Source organism: Corvus cornix, chromosome Z, assembly GCF_000738735.6.
Source record: "Corvus cornix cornix isolate S_Up_H32 chromosome Z, ASM73873v5, whole genome shotgun sequence".
Classification (NCBI taxonomy): Eukaryota; Metazoa; Chordata; class Aves; order Passeriformes; family Corvidae; genus Corvus; species Corvus cornix.
Window position 1 is genome coordinate 47776077 of NC_046357.1, and position 26525 is coordinate 47802601.

The 26525-nt window shown below is 41.7% G+C and overlaps 1 protein-coding gene across 2 annotated transcripts in view; it reads right to left on the reverse strand.

Moving 5' to 3' along the window:
• The window catches only part of LOC104690455 (synuclein alpha interacting protein), an 88238-nt gene extending 61909 nt beyond the window's left edge, over window positions 1-26329 (reverse strand). Inside the window, exon 1 of one of the 2 annotated variants that reach the window (XM_039567315.1) lies at window positions 26171-26329. The gene's annotated coding sequence lies outside the window, so the exon portion shown is untranslated. The remainder of the gene's footprint in view (window positions 1-26170) is intronic. The other variant, XM_039567316.1, reaches the window with a different exon arrangement.
• Window positions 26330-26525: the final 196 nt, after the last annotated feature.

Here is a 26525-nt window from a genome sequence, read left to right on the forward strand (position 1 = left end):
CTCTTGATCTGTCAGTGTGCACTGGAGAAGTCTTTATGGAGAGGAGCCTCACTCTTCTTCACTCTATCTCAGGTATTTCTAGACATTGACCAGATTCTTCCCTCTCATCTTAAAGTTAACCTGGGATTCCTGCGGCCTATCATACCAGTAGATTGACACCAGTAGCTTGACACCAGTAGACTGACACAAGACTTGAGTACCTTGGCCTTTTCTGAGCCCTGTGTCACCAGTTCCCACACCCCATTCAGCAGCGGGTTCATGTTTTCCCCAGTGTTTCTTTCACTGTTTATGTACTTAGAAAAGCCTTTTTCTATTACCCTCCACATCCTTTGCAAACTCAACTCCAGGTCAGTTTGCACTTTCCTAGCTCTATCCATACAAGACTAGACAACAACAGTATACTGGTCCTGAGCCACTGTGTTTTCACCTCTTGCACCTTTCATGTCTGAGTTCAGCCAGGAGCTCCTGGTTCATCCATGCACCAAGCAGAGTGACTCCTGCTACCTTTGCTTGATTTCTGCTTATTTGGGATGGACTTTTCTTAGGCTTGGAGGATGTGCTTCTCCAGGTAGAAAAGGATGTCAAAGAAAGAAAGGAAGGTCATCCCCAAAAAAACAATGCTGGCAAACTGGTAACAGTGGATGAGGAGAAGGCTGAGGGACCCAGCAACTTTTTGCCTCAGTCTTCAGTGGCAAATTCTCATCCCACACCTCTCAAGTGGATGGACAGCAGGATGGGACTGGGGAGCAAAGTGCTTCCCACTATAAATGAAGATCAGGTTCATGAACACCCGCGAAACCTGATGTACATAAATTGATAGGACCTGATAGATGCATTCCAGAGTCCTGAGGGAATTGGCTGATGTAATTGCCAAGCCACTCTCCATGATATTTGAAAAGTCATGACAGTCAGGAGAAGTTCCAGGTGACAAGAAGAAGGGAAACATTGCACCCATCTTTAAAAAGGATGGAAGGAGGAACCTGGGAGCTACCAACCTGCCAGGCTCACCTCTGTGCCTGGGAAGATCATGGGACAGATCCTACAAGCTCGGCAAAGGCACATGGAGGACACGGAAGTGACCTGAGACAGCCAGCATGGCTGCACCAAGGGCAAGTCCTGCCTGACCAACCTGGTGGTCTTCAGTGGACAAGCAGTCACTCTGTGGATAAGGAAAAGGCTACAGATGTTATTTTTCTGGACAGTCCCCTCCAACATCTGTCTAACTAAACTGGAGAAAGACTGATTAGATGAGGGGACTGTGGATAAATAATTGTTTGGATGATCACATGGAGAGGGTATTGGTCAATGGCTGAGAGTCCCAGTGGACATCAGTGGGAAGTGGTGCCACCAGGGGTCTGTACTGGGACCAGTGTTAATATCTTCATTAATTACATAGACAAAGGGAATGAGAGCACCCTCAGCAGATGACATAAAGCTGAGTGGGGCGGTGACACTCCTGAAGGATGGGATGCCATCCAAAGGGAACTGGACAGGCTTGAGATAAGGGCACATGGGAACCTCATGAGGTTTAACCAGGACAATTGCAAGGTGCTGCACCTGGGTCAAGGCAGTTCCAAGGAGGACTTGAGGGTGCTGGTGGATGAGAGGCTGGATATGACCCAGCCATGTGCACTCACAGCCCAGAAAGCCAAACATGTCCTGGGCTGCATCCAAAGCAGCGTGGGCAGCAGGGGAAGGAAGGGATTCTGCCCCTCTGCTCTGCTCTGGTGAGAGCCCACCTGGAACACTGCATCCAGCTCTGGGGTCCCAGCACAGGAAAGACACGGACCTAGACGAGCAAGTCCAGAGGAGGGCTGTGAATATAATTAGAGGGATGGAGCACCTCTCCTATGAGGAAAGAATGAGAAAACTTCAACCTGGAAAAGAGAGGGCTTAGGGATTACCTTATCATGGCCTTCCAGTTCCTGAAGGCAGCCACAAGAAAGATGGAGAGGAACTATTAACAAGTTAGTGATAGAAGTGCAATGATTTCAAACTTAAAGAGGGTAGGCTTAGATTAGATATTAGGAAGGAATTCTTCAGTGTGAGGCTGGTGAGGCAGTGGAATAAGTTGCACAAAGGTGGTGGACACCCCATCCCTGGAATGTTCAAGGCCAAGTTGGATAGGAGGAACCTGAGGTAGTCAAAGGTGTCCCTGCCCATCACTGGGGGGCATAGAACCATCAAGGTGGGAAGAGACCTTTAAGATCTTTAAGTACAACCGTCAACCCAGCACTCCCACTCTAATCCTAAACCATTAAACCACATGACCCAGTGCCTGATCCAGATCCCTCTTAAACATGTCCAGGGATGGTGACTCCACCACCTCTCTAGGCAACTTATCCCAATGCCTGACCACCCTAACAAGAAAAAAAATTTCTAATATCTAATCTAAATCTCCCCTGTCTCAGTTTAAGACCGTTTCTTCCAGTCCTCTCACTGCAGGCATGGCAGAAGAGACAGGCCCCCACCTCACCACAACCTCCTGCCATGGAGTTGAAGAGAGCCATGAGGTTCCCCTCCCTCCTCCTCTTCTCAAGACTAAACAAACCCAGCTCCCTCAGCAGCTCCTCATAAGACATGTTTTCTAGACCTTCCAAGATCCTTACTGCCTTTCACTGGACATGCTCCTGCACCTCCATATCCTTTTTTAAAGTGAGGGGCCCAGAAGTGAACTCCAGGTGTGGCCTCACCAGTGCTGAGCACAGCAGATGACCACTGCCCTGGTCTTGCTGGCCACATTGTTTTTCATACAGGCCATGATGACACTGGCCTTCTTGGCCACCTGGGCACACACTGGCTCATATTGAGCCAGCTGTCAATTAGCACCCCAACTCCCCTTCTGCTGAGCAGCTTTCAAGCCTCTCCTGCCTAAGCTTGTGGTTCTGAAGGGGGTTTTTGCAACCCCAGTGCAGGATCCAGCTGAAGCTTCTGCAGTTGTCCTCAGCCCATTGACCAAGTCTGTCCAGGTCTCTCAGCAGAGCCTTCCCAGCCTCCAGCAGATCAACATGCCCACACAACTTGGCGCCATCTGCAAATTTACTGAGGGTAAATCCCCTCAATCTCCATGTCTATACCATCAATGAAGATGTTAAACAGGACTGGCCCCAAAACTGAGCCCTGGGGAACACTGTTAGGGACCAGCTGACAACTGGATTAGCTCCATTCACAACAGTCTGGGCCCAGCCATCCAGCCCAGTTTTTGCCAATTGAAGAGTCCACTCATCCAAACCATGAGCAGCCAGTTTTTCTAGACGGATACTGTGGGAGATGGTTACAAACGCTTTACTGAAGTCTAGATAGATGACATCCACAGCTTTCCCTTCAACTAGTAAGTGGATCATTTTGTCATAGAAGGTGAAACAGGTTGGCCAAGCAGGAGCTTTGTTTTGTAACTTCATGCTGGCTGGTCTTGATTCCCTGGTTGTCCTGCACATGACATGCAGTGACACTCAGGATGATCTCTTCCATAGGAAGGACTGAGTTTAGGATGTGCAGCAGGATGCTCTGCCCTGGAGTGTGGTTCAGCCACTGGACAATGCCCTACTTGCAAGGATATCAGCCGTGGATTGAGAGAGGAGTCATGTGCTGCATTTGGTGTTGAATTACGCTAAAACCAGTCTGGTTCACAAAACCCAAATTAACATCCTGATAGTAAGGCAACTGGAGACATGTGACTGGCAATCAATATACTATGTAAGTCCAGTCCACTCTCATGTGGTTAGGTTCTTCTAACATATTTCTTCTTGGAGTGTGTGCATGAAGTTTCCTCCCCTGAAGTAGGGATGCCCCTTCAAGGATACTCCTCGAGGCTGAGAGAAAGAGATCTGCCCACAAGCATTGGTACGGTGAGTTAGATCAATTTCTACTTAATAATTGTTTCTTTTTGCTAGCTTTGATACAATTCCTTTGATATAGTGCACTATCCTAACTTACACTATACGCCTCTAATAGTTTTAGTTTTATACTGTGTAGTAAGTGATTCTGATTAAGATATTTTGTCTAATCATTTGTCATAATAAATATTTTATATAAATACATCTGATGTGCCACCTTTACTTCTGTGAGACAAAGTTACTCACAACCATTGACAAAAGTCTGGGGCTAAGATTGGATTCAGCTGCACCCAGGCTCCTCTCTGAGGAGGAGTTTAGAAAGCAAGGGGGTCCTTTCTGCACCTTATGACTCAATGGGAGGGCTTCTCTAATAACCTTTGTCTGAAGCTCCCACTCCCACCTGTGACAGGCTGACAGGCCTATAGTTCTCTGGATTATCCTTCCAACCCTTCTTGTAAATGGACAGCATATTTGCTAATTTCCAGTCAGCTGGAACTTCTCCACTAAACCAGGACTGCTGGTAAATGATTGAGAGTGGTTTGGCAAGTTCTTTTGCCAGTTCCCTCATTATTCTGGGGTGTATCCCATCAGGGCCCATGATCCTTAAGGTCCCTCCCAAACCAGGCCTTTCTACAATTCTATGATCAACAAGCGCTTTCCAACTTTTCTCTCCAGGGCTGCACCCATGGGATTATTTCAAGCAGGTCTCTGAAGTGATGTATGGACTAGTATTGGTGGCTTTTATATTAACTATGACTTCTTCCTCTAAGCATTTATTTTCTATTATTTTGCTAGTTTGTAAATGTGTGTCAAACTCAGTAATAGGACATCATAATGCTCGTAATGTAAGATATCCAACACCAAGAACTAAATCCAAGGCAGAGATGAAGAACTAATTTTGCATTTTACATGCATTTTTCCAGGTTGGCAGGATTTCAGTGCTTTTTCAGTGTCCTTTTTATATATTGAAGTATTTAACAGAGATAAGAACAAAAAAGAGAAAATGGTGCTTAGAGGCTTTTTAGTGTATGTAGAAACAGAAACACCTATCAAAATAATTGTTTGCATAATCATGACATAAACAAGCTGCAATTAGGCTGTACTTATCATTTCATTATGCTGCTCATTATGACCAAGATATCCTGTTTGTTCTGCCTGTTCAAACAGAAAAAAACCCAACCCTTCATGAAAGCAATTTTTTAATAGTGTTTCAGAAGGAAGCTGGAGCTGGTAAACACATGTTCTTATGGGAAATTGCCATAATCCTGACTATATCCCAGCAGGCTCTGAAAATATTTCTCACAAAGTCTCTTACATAAAATCTACAACATATGTACGGCAGACTGTGCTTCACATCCTTTTAAGGAACTTGTGAGATTAATGAAGAGAACATTACTCTTGCTTTTCCTTCCAAATGTCTACCTCTTGCAACAGGTATTCCGTAATACTTGTTTTCTCTCCTATTTTCATGATTTCTGCACTACCATGAATCTGCAAAAGTGGCTATGAAAGTTTACAATTAGACCCCCTATTGACAGTGTCTTACTGTAGACTTCTAATGCAGCTCATCCAACACACAGTCTATTGATAAATGCATTTCATTACGTTTGTACCACTAAGCTCCTACCGTTCTTCCAGGGCAATTATCAGAGAAATCAATACAGTTGTTATTTTTTATGTGGTTGCTAAGAGGTTTTGAAAATCAATACAGTAGTTATTTTTTATATGGTTGCTAAGAGGTTTTGAAATTGATCTCAGTTTTTTCTTTTTTTTTTTTTATTACTATTGACTGAAATGTCAAAAAAAGCACAAACAGATCAACACACCTCCCTTACTAATTGTCATTCAGCTAAATATCTATAAGCCATTAGGGACATATAAGAGTCACAAATTTCTGGATGGGGAACAACAGCATCAATGAAAATTTTAAAAAACTAAACCATTTGAAAAATGTAGAACACTCTTCACAATCCAAAATGGACTGCATGGTTTTCTCAGCTGTCTCTTATTCACTACTTCTTAACTGAGTTTTTGCCCTCTTGCATCAAACAAGGCAATTCAGTATGCAAGAAATATCTTGAACTTTTTATTCTAAATACAGTTCTTTGATATTCCAAATCAGAAACTTAGCAATTAGTCTTTCCAAAAAGCTCTGCGATCCAGTACCACCTACTGTAATTATCTGTTTTTATCAAAACCAGAATCAGTAGCAATGAGAAATCTGCCAGGACTACTGTGTATGTTGTCTCATGCCTCATCTTCTTTCTCAACTGCTGTTTTTTCTGGAATTGTTTACCAAACAGATGAACAGACATGCCTCATAGTCTTCTACTCACTGGAACACAACTGGCCTTTACAATTTGTGCAGCTTGAAATTATGTGTTTAGAAGACAGCATGGATAGGAAAGGGGGTGGTACACTTCTGCCCTGTGTAATTTACTAAATCTGCAAAAAGTGGATTTAGAACTCCTTTATTCTGATTTACCAGCATTTTACTCATACTTACACTGCATTTTTAGAAATAGCTGCAGAAAATGCAGGCAAGGGAAAGAAAAAGGTCATACCTTTAATGAACATACAGAAACTTATAACCAATCTCCTCCATGTTGAAATATCACAGATGGTAAGATTAATTTTTAAATGACTGTGCTTTCCTTTACCACGTGCAAAAATATTGCAATAGTATTTTTAACTTTTTGGATGTTAGTTAGCCACAATGACTTGCTGCTACAGTTGGAAACCAGACCACAAATGTTCTACCACTGAAGTTTAAATCTATCTCTTGGTTTTAACTCCACACTATAAATTACTAAAATAAACAGGAAAACTTTTCATTTGCACTTCCTTTACTTTCCACCCAGAACTCTACTCTCCAGAAACTATTCAGACTTCCCTTCTCTGTCTTAATGTGACTCTTTTAAAGCCCAAGGTTTTAAGTGCTCTGCCTAAAGGACTCTAGCTACTTCTGTGGGTGTCACTGTTAATTAAGGACACATGGAAAAGAAATGAAGGAGCCAAAAAGCAGCCTTGTTTCTGGAAAAACATCAGAATACATGGACATGGGTGACAACAGTAGGAAAAATCAGAGCTAGATAACAGGAAATGTTTGCAGCTTACTGAAACAGTTTAATTAGAGCCTCTTTTTCAAGCATATGAACAAAATTCAGCCTCAAACTAAAGGAAAACTGGGGTAATGACTTCAAAGTTTCAAATGTACCCAAAACCCCTCAAGAAGTTATAAGGATGAGCCTATCATGACTGTTAAAACACATTTTATTTTCTTTTTACATATTCTATGCATATTAATTTTATTTTCTTTTATATGTTCTACTCAAACTTCACTAAACATGTCATTTGCAAACCTACCAAACCATGTAGTCAGCTAGACGGAGCGAATTAGGATGTTTATTAGCTAAAGGTCATCAGATAGGCCCTGGTGGTAAACCAGTAGGGAACAACAGAGATACACTTACTTGTTGACTGATCTGAAATTAAGCTTTTTACTCTGTGGTAGCTTCATTTTTGCTCCACACCAACTACATTTCTGTTCACAGCAACAAGAAAAGCATGCCAAAAGCATGCCAAAACCAGGTGATTCCAACTTCTGGTTACTATTAACTAACACCCCATACTGATTTCTAGCTGCTAGCCTTCACAAGTGAAACAATACAAACATATCGCTTTGAGAATGACTGCAGTTTAAAATACATAAGCTGTATGCCCCAATTGCTTATCATACAAAAAGAAGAACTGAGCTTTCACTACTGAGTTATCATCTTCATTTCCAGACTCTCTCAACTCCTCCACCTCCATCGTGATGACTTGAACTACACTCACAAACTTCTCTAGTGATGACTCTTGGGCTCACCAGGAACAACCATTACATTTAGCATAATCTATTGACAGGGATTTGAAAGAATTTATGGCCAAATACCACAACCTCTTGTTTTTCACTCAAAAATCATACCAACCAACATTTCTACTCCTAGTTCTAGGAGGATGCAAAAGAATAAAATTAAAAACCGGGAATAGGGGAAAAAACACCCCCAAACCAACAATATTTGGCAAACAGCAGCTTAGCATCACAAGGAACTATTTAGCTGACCGCAACTGAGAAGTAAGCAGAAACACTGATTGGCTAGACTTGGTTTAAAATCTACACAAGCAATTTAGTATCAATGTTAGAATGTTTAGTTTTCCAGTAAACAATATTGTCATAGGAAAGCTTGTGCTTCTGGATAATAGCACTATAATTTGTAGTTTTATTAACATAATTTTCAGCATCTATAAAGCAAATCATCAGTCTCAGCATGTGACCAAGGTGCAAGTGTAGCCACTTCACTGGGAATAAACGCAGTTGGCTAGGCAGTGTTCTGTTACTCCGTTTTTTTCCAACAAAGGAGTACTTTTTTACTGCCTCTTTTTCACACACATACACACTGAAACAAGCAACAACACTCCAGTTAGGATCTCTCCCAGTTTTAGGAAGAGAAGACAGCTTTAATACTACTTAAATCAGCGCCAGTTGCAACTGTTTAAGAGATTATTCCTTTTAAACAAACTCCAATATTTTCCATTCACTTGTTGCAAGGTAAAGGGGCATTACATCTGGTGAGCAAAGAGGAACAAGGATTTCCTGCTTTGTATATCCTACTACACAGAAGAAAGCATTGCCAATCCCAGAAGTTGAATTCTGGAATACTGACAAAGTTATGAACCATATGTGGTCCAGGATGTTCATATGGTCTTTCAATTACACAGATGATTCACTGATATTTATCATAGCCATACAGTCTGAAAAGGAACTTTGGATTGCTATGTCAGTTAAGCAGTAAGCTGCTACTGATGAATATAATCTTAGTTTGCTTGTTATCTAGCAAATCTGTGAAAAAATATAGTCTTGCTATTCAAAAGTCAGTTGTTACTCTCACAAATGCTCTTAGGAGATAAGAGATGATGTCTTACAATTCCAGTAGAACCATGTTGGGAAAAGAAAAGAGTGTACTGTCTGCAGCTGTCAGAGTCCTCTGTGACTCATGTAAAATATCAGTGTCCCTTATGTCACCATCAGTTCCTTTTCATGAATAGTTGCAGTACCATAGTAAAACCTTACATAACCTATTATACAGATACTGCCCTGACTAGGCATTTATTCAGATATACAAATTTTATAACTTCATTGCCTTAAATCGAATACTGAATTTAGAGAAAGCAAAATAACTAGGGCAAGTGAATTCTTAATCTGTCTGAAGTCCTGGATCCAACTGTTTCCAGCCCTCTCACAGCCAAGTTCTCAAAGTTCTAACCACTAACGAAGAATTTCACCCTCTTCGGCTGTTCAAACACTCACATATCCAGCACAGTCACAAATGCAGATTGCAGATCAGCAACTGAGTTTTGTAGCAGTACATTCTTTGAGGATTTGCAGAACTGCATGGAGAGCCATAAAGCACTGGAGAGTCACACAAAGAAACTACTAAGCGGCTTATGAACGAGCTTCCACAAGAGATCAGGCACATCTGCAGAACTGTAAGTGATAAAGACACTAATCTCTTCCTTAGCTGATAGATTCAAAGAGCCCATCACCAAAATACTTAAGAAGCAACATTCTTCCCTGCAAGATCAGGGCAACTTTCCTTTTGCCTGCACGTTAGTTAATGCTTGTACAAATTCTTTAAAGACCTAGCAGGACCTCTTAAGCATGGAATGCTTAATCCTTTAATGCTGAGGAGAGTGGCTCTTTCCTTAAGGAAAGTCAGATCTAAGTAAGATCCTTCAGAACCAGCTGGCAGTCTCACTAGGACAGAAAATACATTGTTGTACATTTGTGTACATATAGGAACCAGGACTGAATATAGGAGGCAATTCTACAGAATATCCCGCTCTACCTAATCTACCACAGAATCTAAAATTCAGACTTATACTGAAGAAGAAAGTAGAATTTGCTCTTAATGTAACAGATTCACCCGCCCACCTGAAATCCAGAGTTGCCACATCAGCCAGTTTCCAAAAATGAACTTAGGTGAAGGTACTTTAACCCCTGGAAGCTGTGGCATATATGTACTTTTCAATTCAGATATTTGAAAAGCTCCCTTTGAGTCTAGAAAAGAGAAAGCACTGAATACCCTTCCACTTTCACCAATGCATGATGTAGCAGCTCTAGAACCAGCTATGCTGACTCCAGACCACCTCTGTCACCCAGGACAGGGCACCTTAAAGTACGCCACGGGGTTTGAGTGACGGATGCAAAACAATTATTACTATGTCTTTTTTAACGTACACTAAATTTAGTTTACAAAGCAAGACAGAGAATGACTTCCTTCAGAATTCCTGCAGAATTCCAGTGATGTAAATATCAGCATTGGAGATTTTTTCACTTCTCAATTTTATGGAAGCAATCTCCCTCAAAGCAGTTTATTTATTATGTTGCCATTCTGCAGGCCTATGTCTAGAAAAATTGTAATCTGTAAATATTTTAAAAAGATCTTCTGAGTGCTGTAATTTTTCAAGCATCATGATTGGTTTAAACCACCCTATTTATGGGAAAAGAATATTTATTTCTGTTGGTCCTGGTGAAACTTATATTTTCCATGTTGCAGTTGGAGATCTAAAATACACTTAGGGAACATTATATTACACTATGCCTGTAATTGAAAAATGGATTTTGTTTTCTTTTTTAAATTTTTTTAAATTTTATTTTATTTGGATTCCAAACTGTTTCAAGAGCCAAAATTACAGCAATGGATTGATAGTGTAATATTTTCTTATGGAGGTTCTAGTAAGATTGAATTTATGATTTATCACACTGCACTACCCCCTAATCAACACAACTTCTGAAACTGCAACATCTCAGCAACATGTAAAACCCAGTTTTTACCAGTTTTTTTACCAGAACTGTTTACCAGTTCTGTCAGGGTCTATGAAAGGGCTTTTTCCTTTGCTTTTGAATGGTGAAAAACATAAAGGATATCATATCAATGAGTGGACTTAACCAAAACAAAAACAACTGAACCAAAGGAAAACAAATTACATATCCTATCAAGCTATGAATAATGTTAAATAAGACCAGAAGCAGAATCTGGAACAATCAGTAATAAAACATAACATGCAAAATGGTGGGAATCCTGCCATTGATATATTTTGTAGCATTGAATGTACAAAGGCTCAAGTTTAAATTGTGCAGCTAGTAACTAGTTCACTGTACTTCCTCTGAGCTTTAAAAATATTTTCTTAAGGAGAACTATCCAAAGAGTCTTCAAACACATTTGTTTTGAGTACTGGTAATTCAATGCTAACACCAAACCCAGGTTAAAATAATACATTCACATATAGATCTGGAGATTGTGTATGACACAATTTTCCACAGAAAATTATTATTGAGCAGAAACATCAGGAATTTAACAATTCTGTTCTTCAGTTATTTTAGAAGTGTGAAATCTGTCCAGAAAAGCTTTCTTAACAAACTAATCTTAAAAGACACTCATTTTTTTTTCTCTACTTCCTGCAAAATTTCAGGAAAAAAAACCCCACTACTATTTCAAAGTGTGACTCCCTGGAGAAAATGTACATACGATGTTTGCAATTACTAGGAAATGTGCACTGCAAATTGAATTTATTACTTTACTAGTGAAAATTCAGCAGCTGAACTAACAAAATCAGGTTGAGTGTTGATTCTTTTTCCTAAGTACCTCTCATGTCAGTAAATTCTACAGCAGAAATAAATTTTATTTCATGTTACCTATCTGTTCTACCAGTGCCAATGCAGGAAGTTCATAAATGTGAATCCTCAGGAGGCTTACATGCATCACTGAGAACAGTAAAATGAATGGTTACACATCTGCAGTCTGAACTTTGAGATGAATACAAGCAAATTGTGAATGCACATTCTTCAAATGATTGCGCCCATTATTTTCCACTGACTCATGACTGTTGGCAGAAATGAATAATACATTTTAGTATGTAGAGATTCAACAATCACAAGTACAGACAGTATGTATGTGTATATATCCATCTTCTCTGCATAGATAATAGTAATGCTATAGGTTTTAATCTGTTTTTTATACTTAAACATCCAATAATTTATAATGCAGAACTGTAAAATATATATAGAACACTGCATCAATCATGTAAAAGTACAAGTGCTGTTCAGTATTTCTGTAAATCCCCCATTAAACCTAGATTTGAGACTGAACCAAAGGCTTTTATGGATCAAGTCATGGCCACTTGGAACACTGAGAGACATAAAATGCTGTGTTAGCTCATGTCAAGATGATTTGCAGCTCACTTCATTATTTCAAAGAATATTAGTGACAGATACAGCGCATTCCACAATAAAGTGAATGCTTATGCCCTTAAATTCAGGAGGCAACTGCTAAACAAGGACTGGGAAATCAGATGACCCGAGTCCTGAGATATTTTACACAACCAGTACACTGCTAATGTACATGCAGAAACACAGACTCTTGTGTAATTATTCAGTAACACCATCAAATAAGAAGGAATTAACTATTTGAATACTGATAATGTCTTGCTTTGCATGTCTACATTCTCTATTAGGCCTTGTAACATACCGTAAGCCACTTCTCAAGACATCAACCACTACATGTCCTGTATGGAAATACACAGAAAAAATGAAAATTCAACCATTATATCCAAAATGGTGGCTGAAAGTGTAAAGCTCATGTTTCATCTAAAACAACTTCAAAGCAGCACAAAACTTTACTAAAATAAAGAAACACCACAGAAGAAATTGTGCGTGTACACACTGCCCTCATTTTTACTTGAGCAACACTTTAGAGATGTGCATTTTAGGAGAATTAAGCAGAACATTCAAGAAATTATTGGTTTCATATGGTTCCAAATCAACTTCAGAATAAATTGATACAGAAAAATATGCATGATATTTTGATTTAACAACAGTTTACCCCAGGTACAATTTGAAAAGTACTGCACCGTAAAAGCGCTCACAATGTCTAGGCAAAGGTAATGAGTATTGAACATCTGCAGGGCTGTTGTGAGTTCATGAACTACAGAAATAAAAAATATGCCTTCTTTTGGTAGCCTAGTTCTTATGCAAAAATCCAAAAATAATACACCCTAGTAACAGCCTCCACAAGGAACCAGATACTTGGCCCCAAAGTAAGACAGAGCAACATAGGGCTTATGGCAACTACTACTGCTAATGCAGGCTCCAGTACTCATGTTAGAATGAAATCAAGCATAGCAGAGCTCAGTCTTTCCAATCATGTGTTGGTTTGGGGGGAGGTGGAGGATTCTGTGTCAACGTCTTTAATAAAGCAGATGTGACTCATTGCACTCTCATTTAAAATCATAAACTGAGGTTTCTCTTCTTTCTCTGAATCAATGGCAGCAGCACTGGGGGCAGTAGCACTAGGGCAGCAATCCTTCCTAAGTTTTTGCTCAGTACAATAATTTCAATTAAATTATATTATTTGATACTGCAGCTTTGTGACACAAATCCTGACTTCAGTTTCTCTCCTTAATGTCTTACAACACCCTTATTCATCTTATCTTCTGCTGGTACTGACCACAGAAAAATATGGAATCAATTTAATAAGTATATTATCCCCATAAATCTTCCTAAGCTGCATTTTCTTTTCAGTGAAGAACACATTTCATTTGTAAGTGTTGTTTCAATAAACCAAGTAAACTAAAATATCTTTGCTTAACATATTTTTAATGTTGAAAGCAGCTGGTAGGTCATGTTGGGGTTTGAGTTTTTTTAAATTATTATTATTTTTACATGGATGAGAAAAAGGCATTTTTAAAACACTTCCTTGCATCTTTCCTTTTCCCATTTAAATTACTCAACCTAAATTCAATAATAGTCTGGTAGAATTTCAACACCTTGTAGTCCCATAGTGGCCTGCTAAATTATTTCTAGAAATATACTGGAAAAGAACTAATGCCAAACAGTACTCTCTTAAGTTTGCAACATTCAAATGTTGTATTTGAAGTTAGAAATTTAGAACTTGTCTCACTTACATTTCCTTGCCAAAATCCTGCATTCAGTCCCATGATGATTTTTTGCTTCATGTGAGCTTTAGTTATAAATTCAAGGGAAAACTCCTATGTAAGTAGATTCTCTGCTTCCAGGGTCACAATAAGCCAAGTGTATCCACCATTCATGTGCTCTCTTGTGGAAGGCCTGTTTTCTCGACAACAAGGTTTAAACCACTTTCCTATTCTGTCTTCCAACTGCACCCTTTTTATTCTCTCTCCTTTTATATTTTTTCACATTTGGGCTGTCAATTCCACTGTCCCATCCTTTGTGCCCTGAAACTGACTAGAATACCTAAGAGCCAAACTCCAGCAAACTGTGATACTCCAAATTTCGAAGTGAAATTTCACAGTCAGGATAGGGGGCAGCAGTGGGTAACCAGGATGTGAGCCAACCTCATGCACAGCACATCACACAGAGCATTCATCTCTGGACATGGTGCCCATGGGCCATAAGAACCAAACCCTTAACCCAAAAAACCAAACCCTGAACTCAAAAAACTCACTCAGAAGAACTTACTCCCCTGGTCACTCAGACCAACCCACTTTCATTTGAGACTACTTGATGAATAAAATTAATTTGACAAATACTATATGCATATATCATAGGTATTTACTTTTAAAGCAAAAAATATTGAAAGAAATTATCATTTTTACTGCAAACATGAACTTTTCTCTGAATTAAAAATGACACTTGACCACTAACATCTATGCAAATATATTCATTTTGATAAAATGAAAATGAAGGCAATAGGGAAATGTCACAATTTTTCATACTTTATTCTGTAGACATAGCCTATGATGTTGTTTTCAAAAATTCTTAAAAGTTAAGTGGAAACTACTGTAAATTTAAGCACTGTCAAAAATTTCAGGTAAAATTTAGTGGAAACTGGAATATTTAGTGAAAATCAGCTAAATTATTCTTGAGAGACATCGATGCCCCTAAGATCAGAATGCTGTCTTCTGAAACTGTCATTATTTTCTAATTTGAGAAACAGATTGCAACTGCACCTCTGCAGCTATACAATGCTATCCTATATAGAGTACTGCAATCCAACATTATTTGTTTAAAATATTGTGGGCAGCAGATACAACCAACACTGGTGTTCAGTTGTGCAGCTATTAGTACTGTGATAAAATGTGGGATGAGGTGGCAGAAATGCCACCTATGGAAGCAGTACTATTATTTTAAGCTGAAATTTCAAAGTGCCTTCAGAGATTCCTAAATCTGATTTCCTTTACAAAAGAAAAACTAAAACTATGTTAAAAAAATGAACCCCGCTACATCAAAAATTATAATGTTACAAAATTTATGCATGAGCACGTTCATTTGCTTGTACTCATTTTGATGAAGGGACTAACTGGAGGATCCCACTTCAATGCTTTGCAAAAGGTGATCTGTCTTACGCAGAGCACAACCAAGCTACTCAGAAGTATCAGGTGTGCATTTTCATTTCTTGTGTTGGCCCATGCAGCATTTTACTAGCCTAAATTTCATTAAAATTTTAGATAGCCTAAGCCCTATAGTGAGTGGGAGATATGTATATCCTTGCAGCTTTTTTCAAGGATGCCCATCAGTAACGTCCAAATGTTTTGCAAACATTCCTCAGTCACAGTCTTACAGGATGACAAAACATTATTATCCCCATCCAGAAGCTGGAAACAAAGGTGCTTACAGGAAGCCACAGAAAAACACAGCAGAAGGGCCAGAATGAGAAACATGGGAGCACACAGGTGTTCCTGTTTATCTGTCCACATCTCCAGACTGTACTGATCATTGCCAGAAGCAAGAGGTGGCTCTCTCTGCAGTTCGTTTACTGCATATATCTGACACCAAAAGCTTCAATGTAGACAGCCTAAATATGAAAGCACACATTTTTCATGGCTACAGCCATGTCATGTTTTGGCTTGTGCTTAGCAGCCTGCAAGGCTACCATCACAGAGGCAGAGACACAGGCTATTCACTGTAGCCTTGTGTGTATGAATTATAATAATGTCTCTTCTTTTCACAGTGTTTCACAGAATCACAAAACAGCTGAGGTTGGAAAGGAGTTCTGGAGGTCATCTAGTCCAACCCCCCTGCCTGTGCAACAGCTAGAGTCCTATTACCCAGGACTGCATCCATGTGTCTTTTGAGTATATCCAAGACTGGAGGCTCCACCACCTCGCTGAGAAATTTGTGCCTGTGTTTGGTCACCATGATAAAGTGTTTCCTCAGCAAGGCTCCTGATGACATCAAGCTGAGAACTGCAGTTGACACTCCTGAAGGATGGGATGCCATCCAAAGGGACCTGGACAGGCTCGAGATGAGGGCACATGGGCTCAAGATGAAGTTTAACAAGAGCAAGTGCAAGGTGCTGCACCTGGGTCAGGGCAATCCCCATAATCAATCCAGGCTGGGGGATGAAGGGATTGAAAGCACCCTCAAGGAGAAAGACTTGGGGGTGCTGGTGGATGAGAGGCTGGACATGACCCAGCCATGTGCACTCAGAGCCCAGAAAGTCAAATGTGTCCTGGGCTGCATCCAAAGCAGCGTGGGCAGCAGGGCGAGGGAGGGGATTCTGCCCCTCTGCTGTGGTGAGACCCCACTGCAGCATCCAGCTCTGGGGTCCTCAGCACAGGAAAGACACGGACCTGTCAGATCTAGCCCAGAAGGGGGTCACAAAGGTGATAAGAGGGATAGAACATGTTTCCTAAGAGAATTGGGACTATTGAGCTTGGAGAAGGCTCTGAGGAGACCTCATTGTGGCCTTTGGTACCTGAAGGCGGCCTACAACAAAGCTGGAGAGGTGTTTTATACAATGCCTTGTAGAAATAAAACAAGGGGCAATGGTTTCAAACCAGGCAGTTTATTTTGGGTATTAGGAAGATATCCTTTATGGTGGGGCTGGTGAGGCACTGGAACAGGTTGTCCAGAGAAGTAGTGGATGTCCCATCCCCTGGAAGTGTTCAAGGCCAGGTTGGATGAGGCTCTGAGCAACCTGGTCTAGTGGAAGGTGTTCCTGTCCATGGCAGGGAAGCTGAAACTAGATGCTATATAAGGTTTCTTCCAACTCAAAGCATTCTATAAAGACTGTTTCTTAACACTGTTGTCTATGCACTTTCCAGCTCCATTAGCAAATGAGCCAAGGGCATCCACTGAACATCCTTGCGACCTGCCACAAAGCGCAAAAGCAAGGACATCATGAAGCGGCTCTCACCTTTTTTTAATTTAGGAACACCTTACTTTGTAACCATCACAGATGTCTTAACTATTCATGGAATCTCTACTTATGTTTGGTTGGTTTTTCCAAGGAGCCCCAACCAGAAGAAGACAGAATTCTCCACTTCCAGGACACAATGAACTATCTGTGTAGAGAGCAGCCCCAGCATTATGCAGGATTACCAAAAGGCCTGAGGAGGACTAAGTACACCATGGCAGATACTCTGAGCCTCATAGTTTGAAGGTACTGGAGCTGTTCAACATAAAGAACGAATCCTTTTTATAACAAAAACATTAGGCACTATTTGAGTGCCACATTACAGAAAGATGTTGTTACTGTCAATTTGGAGTTCCTTACTATATTTTCTTCTCATTTTATAGGTGAAAAGAATTAGATAATTTATTCAAGATCACACGTGGCTGAAACCAGGCTTAGATTGCATTCTTGCGCAGCACCCAGTGAACTAAGGCTGTTCTTTTTCCTCAGACAGGTGTCAGGGACAGGAGTAAGAAACACTTCTTTTAAAGAATTGTTTGATGAAAGATGAGAGAATATTTTGTTTATTTCAGTTTAACCATTTATCTAGAAACAAAATATTTTCTTGGCAGACAAATAAGCTGCAGCATTCTACCAGGCTGAAAAGCTCAGCTTCACCTTACTCCTCTACAGCGTTATCTCATGTCAGAGTAACATATGCTTTGTTAGAGTCTATTTTGTATTCCTCTTTGTCTGACAGTACTTGCTTTTATGCAAAATATTTTTGTGGCATGAAAAAAATTGCACTAGTTAATCCTTTTATGCCCTAACTTTTAAGCCATGTTTTCTCCCTTGTGTTTGTTAAATAGCATGATAATTGCACAGTAAAAGAACTGGATACTTGACAGATGTTTTCAGATATATCCTCAGATACAGATCAATTTTACTGTTTTTTGCAGGGTTTGAGGGGTTTTTTTTGGTTGGTTGGTTGATTGGTTTAGAATGAGGAAAGAAAAGTCAGTTTCTGAAAAAAAAAATTTACTACAATCTGATGAGGATGTTTGTTGTCAAACTTGACTCATAAAACATAGTATCTTAATAAGAAGGTTCACTGACTTCACTGACAAGCATATAGAGTAGCTTAACAATTAATCTGACAAACCAAAAATAACCCATATTACATAAATTAAAAAATAAAAAAAAATCCCCAACCAACAAAAAAACTCCCACTAACCAAAATAAGAAACACTTAACAGTGCAGGGATCTTCCTTGAAATGTTCAAAATATATAAACATTCCTTCTCTTAAAAATAATTCAAATCCTTTAAACAGAGTTGGATTGTGTTTTATATATTACAGTGACCTTACTCTTATTGCTGGTATTTCATATCATTCATAAAGTGTCACCTTTTTTCCCCCCATAATTGTACTCTAGAGTCAACAGACCATTTTAAAATGTTCAGTGTTTAACATTGCTCCTTTAACCTGGTCTCTCATCTGGATTTTAACACTTGCAAAAATGTATGGCCTGGATATGATGGTTCTTTAAGGCTAAACTTATCAAATTTGGAATAGGGACTATAAAATTTATTTTTGGAGTAGACATTTGCCAGAAGTCTCTCTGACACTCCATTGCCCTTTGTATAATTCCTTACAGAGGGGAATTAAATAGTGAAATAGTCAGTTAAACTATGTGGAAAAGCAGACTATCTCAATACAAGGCATAAGGGATACATGCCCAGGTGCAGAGCATCTACCAACAATGTTGCAGGAGGCATGAAGTGGGCATGTAGTCATGAATTTATGTCAGCACGTGTAGGCATATTCACGACAGTGCAAATCTAGAGAGGACAGTTAAAAATAGCAGTGGAGACAGATGAAAGCAGGCTTCAGCATGGTTTAATAATCTGTCCAGAAGGCTTGGAAAGCCCTCTCTTAAGTCTAGGCTGGCATGTCTTCACATCACATACAGATCAAAGCAATTACAGAGCTGTCTGCATGTCCTGCAATCACAATACTCGACTGCAGTGTAGACACATCCAGAAATAGTGCTACTGTAGATATGTTCATCTAAAAACTCCATTTGGAAAAAGCAAAGCCTGGAAGCATACTGTAAAGCATATGGGACCTGATGAGGAACATATGCTGGAGAGAGTGTCCATTTTGCTAAATTCCATTAGCTGTGCTAACTCTTCCCTCTACACAACCTGTTTCCTTTGTACTCCTGGAGGACTTCCTTTGTACTCCTGTAACATGTGTTGGTTGGCCTTTCCTGTGGGGATTCACAGAGTCAGGCCAGATTAACTTGAACCTTTAAGTACAGGAGTTCACCCAGCTATACTCTCTGATGAAGAGACACCGTACACTCTACAGGCAGCTGGGGGCAACCATGCGCATGTAAACAGCACTCATTCCTCTCCATACCAACTCAGTACCAATGCTGGATTTGGAATCCCTAACCCAAGCAGGGGTATTAGTGACCTGCTGGTTCAGGGCCAGTCATCTCAGAAGAACATCAAGACACCAACAATGCCTTTATCTATTAGTGCTGCTATCAGGAGCAGAACTTACTGTGATGCAGAAACCCAGCGCTGATAGAGTCCTTCAAATTCAGGACCTACTCTCCTTAAACAGTGGTCTGCTGCATGGCAGCAACACTACATCCTCTACCGGCTACAAACTACAAACCACAACAGACACTACATCCTCTAAAGGATGGCTTACTACCACTTGTCCAGCAAGTGACCAAAGGGATCCACGCATGTTCTTAAACTGACTGCATAATGAATGAGTCTCTGGGAAGATTTTGTGTGCATTTTGCTAAATCACAACCAGAAGACAAGTTAAGGAGGAATGCAGTTACTCAGCACACTTTGCTGCCTTACCAGGAGAGTATAAAGACACACAAGAGCTAGTGTTGACTCAGTTAAAGATCTGTTAGGAATTGGACCACAGCAGCAAGGATTACATACAGGCTAATTTACCATGAGAAGAACCAAGCTAGTGAAACACAAAGTTTTGGGTGCAGGGATAAACACTCTGCGCTGCTGCCTGTCTCTTTGTGGACACCCTGAGCACGTGCACCGTTGTGCTCCAATTAGTTGTCTGGACCTGAGCATCTCAGCACTCAAACACAGCAAAACCTCCTGTCACCAGGCAGTGCTGTTCCAGCAAATTCCACCAAACTGGGAGGAGCTGCTGCCTTCCTTGAAGGGATGCCCTGCAGACACCTTGACAAATTAGAGGGCTGGGCAATCATGAACCACATGAAGTTTAACAAGGGCAAGAGCTAGATTCTGCACTCCGGACAGGGCAGCTCTGGATGTAAGGACAGACTGGGAGGCTGAAGAAGGAATGAGAGGTCCCATGGAACAGGATCTGATGGTTCTGATCAATAGCAAGTTGACTATGAGTCTACAGTATGCCCTGACAGCCGAAAGACCCAACCATATCCTGGGAAGAATTTCCTTTACCTTATAAATGTCAGTTTGGTACCTACATGAGCACTATTCTCAGTTCTTGTCAACAAAAGAACAATACATCACATCCTGGGGTGCATCAGGCACAGCATCACCAGCTGGGCAAGGGAGGGGATTGTCCCGCTCTGCTCTGCACTGGGGCAGCCTCACCTCGAGTGCTGGGGGCAGGTCTGGGTGCCACAACACAGAAAAGCCACTGAGCTGTTAGAGGGTGTCCAAAGGAGGGCACAAGGATGGTGAAGGGCCTTGAGGGGAAGCCGTGTGAGGAGTGGCTGAGGTCACTTGGTCTGTTCAGCCTGGAGGAGACTGAGGGGAGACCTCACTGCAGTTACAACTTCCTTGTGAGGGGAAGAGGAGGGGCAGGCACTGATCTCTTCTCAATGGTGACCAATGACAGGACCCAAGGCAATGGCCTGAAGTTGTGCCAGGGGAAGTTTAGACTGGATATTAGGAAAAGGCTCTTCACACAGAGGGTGGAGGTTCTTCATCCAGGCAAGTGTCACAGCACCAAGCTTGTCAGAGTTTCAATGTTAACGAAAAGCTAATAATTAATGATGTAAGTATAACTCATTTTCCTGGTGATTCCATTCTGTAACTCAAGTTTTTGCCCATGTCCTAGCAACAAGCACAAATATTGTGCTTTATCCAGAGTTCAGTGTATGAGTGTGCAAAATGGTAATATCCTAGAAATTAACATATTTTGGACACATACCTTAAGACTCTTTCCATGTAACAAGAGGAGAAATGAGTACACTTAGCACAGCAGAATGTGGGTCAGGGAATGTGACACAGCTTATTTACCTTACTAGCAGTCTTCTGCGTCTGTGTGCAGTATATTTCCCAGATATATTCTGCTTCATTTTGTTTGGTGCCTTTTTTTGGTTTGCTTTTAGAAGCATCTTGGAGACAGCTTTTACAAATATTCAAATAAGTGTCTCAACAAGCTGACAACGTCAATATTTAAAACCTTGACCCCATTCAAAAGCAGCTCTTGGGATCTTAATAAATTTACTACTGTGACTCAACTGGAACTGACAGCATAGCATACAAAAGGCAGAACATTTACATCCAAATTTTAGTAAAAGACAACACAAGGTATGTATGTGCACATACAAGCAGTTAAAGGTATTTCCTAATTCTAAAAAAAAAAAAGGCCAGTCAGTATAGCGAGATCCTGCAAAAGAACTACATGGATGAGTAACTTGTGGAGCACTATAGCTCCAAATAACAATCGCATGCATGCCTCTGTCATGCACATCACAGATTCACAGAATGGCTGGGGTTGGAAGGGACCTCTGGAGATCATTGAATCCAATCCCCCTGATAAAGCAGGCTCACCCAGAGCAGGCTGCACAGGATCATGTCCAGGCTGGTCCAGGAAGGAGACCTCACAACCTCTCTGGGCCGCCTGTTTCAACAAAGCTATGTAACACAGCCTGATTTTTACTCACAGATATAAACAAGTTGGTTAAAATGGGGGGGGGGCTTGAAGGGAAGTACTAAGTTCCTGATTAGAATTTAATTTTAAATGGAAAGTTCCAGGTTGATACAGTAACAATAAAACAGACGGGGGGAGAAGGGGGAGGATTTATATATGAGGAGGTCATGTAGTACACTGTATTGAGTTTAAAAGATAAGACAGACAATGCTTTTTTCTCTGGTATAAACAAAAATAATGCCAGCAGTTTGACTGCAAACAAGAACTGAGGAGGAAATTGAACCAAAAAGGAAATGCTTACAGCAAACCTCACAAACCTAATGCTGTGTTTTAACCAGAAAAAATACACTTTCAAGTGCTGCTTCATAATTCTTTAAAAAGTGCAAATCAACCATATTCATATTCAAAATAAATTGTTTTGTAAACACTCCTTAACATATAAGAAAACGTACCTAACGAAGGATTGCCCCAGTTGCCAAACTGTGACGGCTGAATTGTACTTTTCTTTGATACCTCTAAGACCTTCAGATCTCTGAATCACTTGGAGCTTTATTGTAGAAGATGAAATCACAGTTCCACCTTAGACAGGTAAATAGCAGACGATATTTCTACCACAAAAATTATTTTCCCTCCTCAGTTTAAAACTCTCTTAGGGATTCAAATCAATAAAGTATCTGATGCATATGTTCTATTTTCTTGTTTCCAATGGTTCCACTGTGCATATAAATCTATTGTAGAACCACATTTGCATTTAAAGAGAAATTCCCTTGTGTTTACTATGCACCTGCTCCATGTAAGCCTATCTTCTCTACCTCCTTTGAGGATCAACAGATCTGCCAGAAAAAGAGGGAGCGCAGACACAACGCTACTCCAAGTCCTCTTGCCAATTATCTAAGCACCATTTCCTTCAGTTTAGTTTAGTTATGGTCCCATTCTGACAAGAGCTGAAAAGAACTACTTTATGCCCTTCCAAAATCCAATGGTTCTCAACTTTTTCTAACACATTTTTCATTTTGACAACGAACATATACATTTCAACTGTAAAAACTACTGTTATTTGCTAAGCAACACACAGTAAGGCATTGGCAAACGGATTACTTACAGACTTTCACATGAAAAATATAAGCTTTTCTTTATTTTACTTGGCATTAATTTTAATTATCATGGCTGTATAAGGAAGGATGAGAATATTCTCCTCTTTACCCTGAAAAGAGATGCAGGTTTATTCTAGTAAAATTGAAATTAAAAAAAAATTGTTCCCTGCTCTTCCCCTCCTTGGTCATGAGTGAAACTCATGAGTTGCTCCTGGAGCTTCATCCACACAATCAGACAAGGGTGCAAATAAAGCTCTGCTACACACCTCATCTAGTCAGCTGACACGTTTAAATGCCAAATGAGGGAGACAACTTGCTGCATTCCACAAAGGGTGCTGGAACTACTGGTCTTTGTGCTTGTGAGGTACAGCATCACCACTCCCTGACAAGTACCATCACTCCTGCACCACTGCCAACAGGACTTTTGCACTGCTGTCCATGACAGACAAGTCACCCCATGGGACTGCCTCTGGCTGTGTGCTTCCCCTTTCTTGCCAGCATCTCCTTGCACATGGAGGTAATGCTACTTGCAGGTCTCCATTTCAGAGCATAGAAGCCAAAGTGGCCACAGCAGGGCTGTCACACTTGCCCCTTCCTGCTTCTAATCAAGGACAGAGCTGCTGTGGAAATAGGTATACGTCTGAGATATCCTGGAAGGGGACTGTGAGAAAGAGAGCTGTGCCAATGCAGCTGGTATTCCACCTCAAGTGTGTGCGTGGGATGACGACTTCTTGCACCTGTGGAGTCCACATGGGAACAGATTTCAGCTCCCAGGAAAACTGGACAATTGGGAAGCAGAGGGACATTTCATAGTTTTTCAAGCTCTGCTGATGCCCAGTTACAAAATATGTAATATTTGGGATCATGGTTTTGCAACTATGAAAAAAATGACTTATCACCTATTCACAGTACTCCGTGAAGGGACTGAATCTCCAAAGATACCATTCAGTCACCTTGTCCAAGCAGTCTAATTTTACATGCAGCTCTTTGTAAACTCAGATGTTGGCCCCAAAGAGCTCATGGCACACTTACTTGTTGTGTTGCTGTCATTAGAGAAAAAAATACTAAGACAAGCAGCTTCTAGCTAATGTAAGTTACTGTCTTCTACAGAACTTCCTTACCTGAAAGACTGCCCACTTGCTTATGCCAAAATGCCACTTAAATGCATTTTGAGTAGCCTGTACTGGACTGCTTGCTCAAAGAAGGAGTTTTTCCAGGGTCCTCAGATTTGGAGGTAACTCTTCACTGGGCCAGTCCTCTGAGGTAGTTCTATTTTACCCACTTTTTCAACAAGCTACAAGTGACACATATGCTTTCTGCAGCACACTGAGTTAATGACACAGACCAGAAATCACAAACACCTGAAAAGTAAGTGAACTACCAGTTTAAGGCAGTGTAAGCAACTGTGTTAAGCGGAATGGTCAGTTTGCTTAAGTCAGTATTTGACACATGAAAACATGCAGAAATTAAGCATACCACACCTCGCAAAAGGAGCCCACACTACAGGCCTTTTCACACTTGGGCTAACTGTGCTAAGGCATACCTGAAGGAAAAGTTACAATTTTGTAAGTACAGTGATGAGGTAAGTGTCTTCTTGACAACAGGTCAAATTCTATTGTTTTATTCAGATGAAAAGTGCTTCTCACTGTGTTTGAACTACCTCTTGAGCAGCCCCCCGAAGCCTGCTCTTGAAAACAGTTTTTCAGCTTACCTGCAAGATCTTCAAAATATGGCTCCACTATTGCACAAGGCATTTTGCAGGCTTAGCAGTATGAAGAGAGAAGTGGCTCACCAAGTTCACCAACCATGAGCTCACCCATGAGCTATTTGCAGAGGATTTTAGGGCGAAGAAACTCATGTTTATGGGTGGTAGTAAGGCAACAGGTCATGCTTTTTATGGCTTGCTGGAAGCACATAGAGTACACATAATTCCTAAATTCAGTAAGGGCAGGACACTATTAAAGTCTGCTACAGTGCACTGCAAAAAGTTTAAATGCATGCCCATAATTCAACATAATTCCTGGCTGCAGGATCAGTGCTATTCGCACAAAATACAAAATTATTTTGATTTTTGAATCCTATGATTGTATACCTTTCTTCAGCTACTTAAATAATGGAAAAGGGTCCAACAGTCAAGTGATCTGCTTCAGAATAATTTTTTAAAAACTTTTTTTCAGTTACCTTTTGCTGTTAGATTGCTGGGGTATAAAACGAGGCTAAGATGTTAAGATTTTCCATGGAAGCACAGGCACTAGCAGTTTTTTGGTGGGGTTTAGGGTGAGGGACTTTTTGAGGAGCAGTTGTGACGGATTAATCTCTGTAAGAGATGTGGCTTTAAGCCAACCATTGAAAGTGCTGTGAGGTGATAACACTGACAATGGAGACTGAGTCTGTTTAGGTGCTGGTTTGTATCCAGTACCATCACGACGTGATCCTCGAGCTCTTCTTCATATAAATTGCATTTGCTCACATTAAACGCTCACTGATGCGGGTATGAAAAAGGTTTGATCCCTGCTGCTGTAAAAACACGATTTTGGATTGACTGCAGTATAAGCCTTGGAGCATATTTCTACTAGACAACTTGGTATTTGTTTCCCCACAGTTACAAACATGCAACTCCTACTTGATTTTCTTCCAGATTTCGGCTTGCCCGGCGGGACAAGAGGGTGCTGACGGCCGGGTGCCCGCCGGTACGCCCGGCTCCGAGCAGAGCAGCGGCAGATCAGCGTCGGCTCCGAGTGTCAGCGGCTCACACTGCGCTACAAGGGCTTCGCGGCGGCACTTCGCAGGGCTGACATCACGTATGTGCTCAGCCCCAGCAAACCCCCCGCATTCAGCCCTGATTTCATGCGGAAAGCACTTCCCCGGGGCGGGCTAACGGGGGCCGGGGCCGGGGCCGGGGCTCGCTCCCCGCCGCCGCTCCCGCCCGTCGCCCGCGTCCCCCGCCGCCCGGGCAGCCCCGCTCCGGCTCCGCGGGGACGCCTCGGCAGGGGCAGCGCCTCCAGCGACACCCGCACCCCCGCGGGGCTCCCCGCGCTCGGCTCCGCGCCCCCTCTCCCGCCGCCCCGGGGGCAGCGCTGTCGGCGGCAACAAAGCCCCGTCCGCTCCGTTCCCCTCTCCTCACCTCACCCCTGCGCTCCGCTCAGCCGCGGCCGTTCCACGGCAGCCGGGGGTGATGGAGACGGGGGAAGGACCCAGGTGCCGCCTCTCGGCTGCCGCCTCCCGCCACTCCCCGCCGGTGTAGGCAGCGCTCCGGCAGCGGCCCGGCTCCCGCCGCCCCGCCCTCCGCCCCTGCCCTGCCACCGGGCAGCGGCCGGGAGGAGGAGGAGGAGGAGAGGGCGAGGGAAGGAGGGAGTGAGGGAAGGAGGGAGGGGGCGGCCCCGCCCGGCCCTGCTGCGTCACAATGCGGGGGGCGCTGCCACGTGACCGGCGGTGCGGGGCGGGGGCTGCGCGGGACCCCGCGCTCGGGGCAGCCCCGC